A 6,950-nucleotide genomic window follows, 5' to 3' on the forward strand; every position below is an offset into this window, starting at 1 on the left:
CAAGGCCAAAACAAATTGCTAGGACAGAAAGCTCCCTCTGAAAAAGCAAACTTCAAGCGTTGCTTATGCTGACCCCTGGCACAAGCAACGGGTCTGCAGCAGGCTACCTGTATTTACAAGGCCAAACCTCAACGTGAGCAATACTGACTCGCCCTTCCAGCCAGTCGTTGCACAAGGCAGAGGCAGGGCTTATGAAATCAGTGGATTTCTGTGAAGGAAGGGTGCTTAGCAGATGTAAGATGGGTTTGCTTCCTTAAAAGCTGAGGCAAACAGCAAGCTTCTGCCAGCAGTTCTGGATGTGAGCTGCAGCAGCCATGGTCACCCTGCCTCCCTTTCTCCACACACAGAATTATTCCACTGTTGTAAAAGCTTTGAGCCTTCAGAATAGAGACTGTTACCTGGCACGTGGTCCTTCACAGCTGCTACAATGGCATTGTTGCTAGGAAAACGTTGCCCACACAGTCCAACTTTCACTCTGCAAACATCCACTGTTTGGTCCCTACGGATACCCAGTGAGCATCAATGAATGTCAATGGGTGCCATTTATTTTTCGCATGGAGAACGACACACTTCTGCTTCATCCACACCTCCACGCGGAACGCCATTCTGCCAGAGTGCCCCACTGCTGCCATCTGTCACACGGCAACAGAACATAATGGGATATTGGTGGGAAGGCTCAGCCTCTACTGCTGTACCACCACCATCTGCCTCCGATGGCATGGGCTGATATAATTAAAAAAAAAATAGGAGGCATTACTTTCGGAGCAGCCCTCGCACAACTGGACCTCCGTAAAACGGTTCAGGTGGAAAGCTGCGATTTCAGAGCGATTACTCACATCCCTCTGACGTCATTTCAAAGCAGAAGTCACCCATTCTGACTCTCCCTCACACTGCAAGCATTTCTGCCTTTCCAGGTGTGAACAGCACCTCCCTTCCGGGCTTTGCATCTCTTTCAGTTCAATTAACGCGGCTCCCCGAAAGGCTGCTAAAGCACTTTGGTATTTTAAATGCAGCATCTCTGAGCACTCTGCTGCCACTCGCCTCCTGCAGGACCCTTTTCCAGACACACCTGACACTTTGACAGCATCTTCACATTCATTTTCCCTGAGCAAACGCGCCGTTTACACCAAGTTTAATTTTTAAAATGGGCAGGAAATCTCTTCCTCTGAGTAAACATCAGATAAACATCCATACCCTGCATGGAATTACACGTCAAGCCACTCAATAACACCAACTTATCTGCCAGGAACAAGTCTGACAAGTGTTCAGTACAGACGCCTTCCTCCCCTCCTTCAAATTGCACACAGACTCCTCGCAGTCCAGAGGAAAGGAGGGGTTTCCAACTCATTGATGATCCTCCTTAAGCTGCCAGCACCACAGGCACCTGCCCTTAACCCCCACTGCTGAGACAGCTGTCTTCAGAACACAAGGATTTGGAGAATATACGGGGGGAAAAGCAGCACAAGAAGACACAGAGGTTGCTTTCCCTCCATCCTCCCAGAGCTTGTTGCAGCAGGAAGAACAAGAGCTGCGTGCAAACAACATCATTTCCATGTCTTCTACCCCTAAAATAGCAGCCAGCCCTGCAGGCAGGACAGACCCAGGGAGCACACTCGCTGCCTTGGTGACACAGGCCACCAAAGCCATGGCACTGCTGCTGCTCACTCACTGCAGCTCATTCTCTCCTAAGGAGAAAAGGCGGTCAGGGGACACGCTCCTTACCCCAATGCTCCCGACAGGCCAGACTTAGAGGTCTCATAATTTATTTCTAATATATTCCCCTTCTCCTCAGGCTGGAGGCAGAAAGCCTTCCCAGCACTCAGAGCCCCCAGACGTCAGGCAGCTTTCCTCTCCTTTAGCTCCATGCTGCCACAGGCAGGAGGCAGAAGGCTGCCGGCCCTCAGCAAGATGGGTTTAATTGTCTCTACCTCGTTAGATCCAGACTGGAGGGAGAGATCCTCCTTTTAGCATCACCTTGCAGTCAGCTCGTGCTCCGGTCCTCTCTGAGCCATATCACACACCGAATCCTCTTCTTGCACTGACATCTTTGCTGACAGCACTGCTGCATCCTCGACATCCTGTACTAACAAACAGTTAATTATCCCCTGTGAGTTACCATCTGTCAGCTGATCACATTAACAGACCATTCTCATTTCCCCCACCCGCTGCAAAGAAAAAAAAATGCTCCTTTCCATGGCTTGTGCCACTTCACTAAGGACAGACAACTAGCTTCTTATAGCCAACTGGTGGAGGCCAGCTGCTGAGTGGTGACTAATTACGTAGAAACCATGCAGTCACTTGTTCCAGGCTGAGCCTCATCCTGCCCGGCTGGACAGAGAGGAGGGTAAGCCTGGAGATGACACACAGAGAGGTGCGAAGTTCTGATGTAGCTGCCCTTAACACCCTGAGGAAAGCTCAGCTAAGGGAGATGGAGGGGACTGCTTTGGTCCTCAGCTCATCACTGCACTCTTGTGCACCAGCTTCCCCAGCAGAGCAAGCACTTATGTTCTCACTTACTTCTCCCTGTAGAAGCCTTTGAGATTTGCCTGTCAGAAACACGGTACGGATAAAATCACTGCCTAAACAGGCAGCAGCAGGCTCTGGATGCTCTTCACAGCACTGACCATGCAGGAAGCAGGATGTTTCGGTGCTGACACGAGCTTCTGCCACCCTCTTTGCTCAGTAGCAATCAAGGCTGTCACAGCAACGGGAGATGGAGTAGAGAAACATTTCACTGGAATGCATTTGGTTGCTTTTTAGTGGATTGACATAAGAGTCCGTTTATAAGTACGTCAAGAGCATGTCGGTGTGAAATTGGAAATGAGAGTGGATGGCAGCACGGTGAGCAAAGCGCGTGGGGTGAGGAGATGGAACACACAGGTTAACCTGAACGAGTTGCAGGCTGAGACCTGGAGGAAAACACAGAATCTCAGCTCTAATCAACTCATTTGATTAAGCAATGGAAACCTTTGTCACTAATGCACACGGCATCATGACTGCCTGCCTTCGTGCTGTCACAGTCCCACTGAGCCTCAGCCTCAGCCGCCGCCTCCCCTGGCAGTGTGTGGTGCACAGTGAGGCTGCAGATGGCTGCTTTCCCCTTGGGAAAGGAGAGCACACTGTGCTGTAGGCTTCCAGCATCACTGCCACCGGGCAAGCCACCGAGCAACGGTAAGAAAAGAGGGACAGCAAGGATGTGCTGCGGATTGAGGCCTTCCCCACAATCATTAAAGAGGTTCATTAAGCCAATCAACAACACAAGAGCAGATTTGAAGCTCACTGGAACAGGTTGCCCAAGGAGGCTGTGGATGCCCCATCCCTGGAGGCATTCAAGGCCAGGCTGGATGTGGCTCTGGGCAGCCTGGGCTGGTGGTTGGTGACCCTGCACATAGCAGGGGGTTGAAATTAGATGATCAATGTAGTTCTTTTCAACCCAGCCCATTCTATGATACTATGAATAAGCCACAGCATTTCCAGTGCCCTCTGCAACAGCTGCCCCAAAGGCAACAGCGTTTATGGAATCATAGAATCACTGGAGTTGGAAAAGACCTCTACAGTCACCAAGCCCATCCTTAACCCACCCCACCACCACCCACAACCCTCAGTGCCACATCTACACAGCTCTGAAACACCTGCAGAAATGGTGACCCCATCTTTCCCTGGGCAGCTGTGCCACTGCATCACCACTCTGAGTAGAAGTGTTTCCTAATATCTGACCTGAACCACCCCAGCACCACTTGGGGCCATTACCTCTCATCCTAGCTGCCTCTTGTTAGCTCAGCTGGCGAGCGGTGCCTCCAGGGGCTAATCAAGTGAGACAGAGGGCAGCACAAAAACCAGCCCCACGAGCAGCAGGAGGCTTTCCCCAGTGATGCTGGTTGGGTTGAGCAGCAAGCAACAGGCAAAGCTCACCCTCACCACCCTTCACAGCACAATGCCCTAATATTACAGCAGTAGGCTCCTGAGAGAAAACTGCTTGCTGGAAACCCCAGGGGAATAGGTGACAGGTAACCAAGCACTATCAGATAAACAACAGCTGTATGTTTGTGATCATCTTCACAGCCTCTTGGAAGCTGGAGTGAGTAGTGCAGCAAGACAAGCAACAAACACAGTGACAGGAGCAGACCACATCCTTGGTCCTCAAGCACTTACCAAAGGCATCGTGTCCTGCAGTGCTCGGTGCTAAGCCAGCTACAGTGAACCTGCCGGGCAACACACCACACTCCTCCAGCATTGGTCTTCACCTGAGGCACCACGTTGATTCAGCAAGGTGTTTGGCAACAAAGGGATAAAAAAAAAAGGCTTCATAATTCCCAGTTTTAATGGGTGAAACTTCTACTGTGACAGCAACCCCTTCCAACAGAACACTTACCTCCTGTGCTCATACCAAGTTTGTACAGCTGTATTAACTGATTTACTACGGTTAGTACTCAGTCTTCTACACCACCCAATGCCTCCTGATATATGGGGTTTGGAACACTGGCTCCCAAAAGCGTCAAAATAAGCAAGCAAAAACCTTAAGATACCATTTTCAACACTGATTTGCATTTGCAGTCATTTTAATTAAAGATCATTAGCTTTCATTACCTGGCATAGACATGAAATAAACAGGAGAGGTTTGAAGGCAATCACTGTAAGAAGAATCCTAACTCAGTAACAGCAAGGAACGTTAATAAAGTGAAATGAAAAACACATGCCTCACCACTTTCTGTTCTGGTATGTTCTCCTCTCAGGATTTAGCACAGAGCACGTGGATGAAAAATAGAATTAACTGAAAAATGACAAAGCCACCTCAGGCATAGAGGGCAATGGATGGTTTGCATGGGAGGCAAACCCAAGACTGATTAAATAACTCAACAGCAGTTTCTAAGAGCGTTAAATCTACTGGTTAAATCTGATGGCCTAAAAATGACCAACTCTGTTCAAAGTATTGACGTTTCAGATGCCAAGGCTTAAGTAACACCTCCTGCACTGCTGCTCAGAGCCTCGTTCACACATTGAGAGCTTCAGTATCTATCCTGCTTCAAAACGCACTGTTGAAAGTATACTGCATTGATCACGGAATGGCCTGGATAGGAGCTGGATGATCCTCGAGGTCCCTTCCAACCCCCACTTATATACTTCAATACTTAAACGTTATCAAAACAGTGGAATTCTTTAACTACACAAAATGTGAATTGACACCCAAAGGTGTCTCAAACCACCCTTTTTTTCCCCCCCCCGAAGAGGAAGAATCAGTTCTTCACAAAGGTCACAGCAATTTCTGGCTCTTTGGGATTTCATTTTTGTAAGTGCTCCAGTAACATGAAAAATTGCAAATGCTCGGGGCTCTCATTGCTACATCACTCCTATCCTTAGGGACAAAGTGCTGAGCTGAGTAAGACCATTTCTTGGATCAGCATTCACCCTTGTAAAAAGCCTTCTGAAATTTTTCAGCGAGCACGATGTCAAAAAGTCACTGGAAGTTGGTTGGCTGCCCTGTCCTCCTTTATATCTGAGCACCTAATGGCTGATGGAGTACTAAATAACGTGTTGGTTTTTCCCCAGCAGATAGGCAGTCTGTTCTCAGGGTAATGACAATAGTGCCAAACAGGAGCTACCAGCCAGCTACAGTTTAACTCTCAGAAAATCTGTGATTGGCAGAAAGTTCACCCTTCTTTAACAACCTCTACAGCCAGCAGTTAAAACCATCTCCTGAATTTACTTTAAAGGCTGTTAATGATGAGGCTGAAGTATTTTCATACCCACAAAGCCATTTCTGCTCACTGAGGATTTGAGTTTTTCCATAAGACCGATGTTAGACAGATAGCAGACAGAAAAAAACCACTTCAATTCCAACACTACAACTTCCCTTAGAAGTTAGGAAAGGCTGCATCCACCTCCTTGGGTAACTGGGCTTTTTCCAACCAGCAGGACATCCTCATTTCTGCCACTGACACCTACACATTTGATCACCTCCAGGCTCACCCTCACCACAGTGCATTTGGAGCATCCATTGAGGATTAAAGAAATGTACTGCTCTCCTGAGAGCACAATAAGGTGCTGCATTTTTAGCATTTCCAGCCTGTAACGGCACAGGTCATTATAGAGCAGCCTGCTCAGAAAAACAGGATACAATATTCATTTGACAAACGAGACAGACTGACTTACCATTGCTGATCGCTGTGAAAAGAAAGACATCCATGTCACGAAAACCTGAAACAAACTATGAAGCAGCCTTAAAATGAAATACCTTCCAGCAGTTTAATAGGAGCAAAAAGAGGGCTACAGGCCCACGCTCTGGCCTGTCAAAAGCAGAAATGGAATTTCAAAGGCAATTCAGGGGCAGTGGGGAAATAGGCAATGGGTGAGGAGCAGACAGGAGCTATCACAACCTTTGTACAATCATTTCTGAACATTCAAAATCAGTGTGAAAACTGAGCATGAGTTTGATGTCAAAGTGTTTGCAAACCATATGCACATTGCCCTGAATCAACACCAGGTTAGAGAAGGAAACAGTGCAACAGTCCCACGGGGGTTTGCTGCCAGGGGACCATTCAGATACTGATTTGGGAGTGAACTGAAGATGTCACCTCACCCACTACAAACCTTGCAACATCAGAACACAGCAATGGAAAGGCAGGTTTGGGATTCTGAATGCAGCTGTCGTTTCCTCCCTCTTCTGCCTAAGGATAGGGAAGGTGAGCTGATGTTGATTCAGACTGAGCAGCAGTAATGAAGCTATAGAATTAAACTTCTATGATGTGCACCCATATCACACTGGCTCTAAGAGAACTGCTGCATTTCCAGCCTTCTACCAACACCTTTAAAGACAACATTACAGCAGAAGAGAGATCATCTGCTGTTGGCAGGTCGGCAAGGTATCTTCCCAAAACTCCACCACGTTTTCAACTACTTCCCCCAGTGTGTGTGCTCATAACATGATGAAGGTAGGAAAAAAAAAAACCCCT

This window comes from Gallus gallus, chromosome 15 (assembly GCF_016699485.2).
Source record: "Gallus gallus isolate bGalGal1 chromosome 15, bGalGal1.mat.broiler.GRCg7b, whole genome shotgun sequence".
NCBI classification, from domain to species: domain Eukaryota; kingdom Metazoa; phylum Chordata; class Aves; order Galliformes; family Phasianidae; genus Gallus; species Gallus gallus.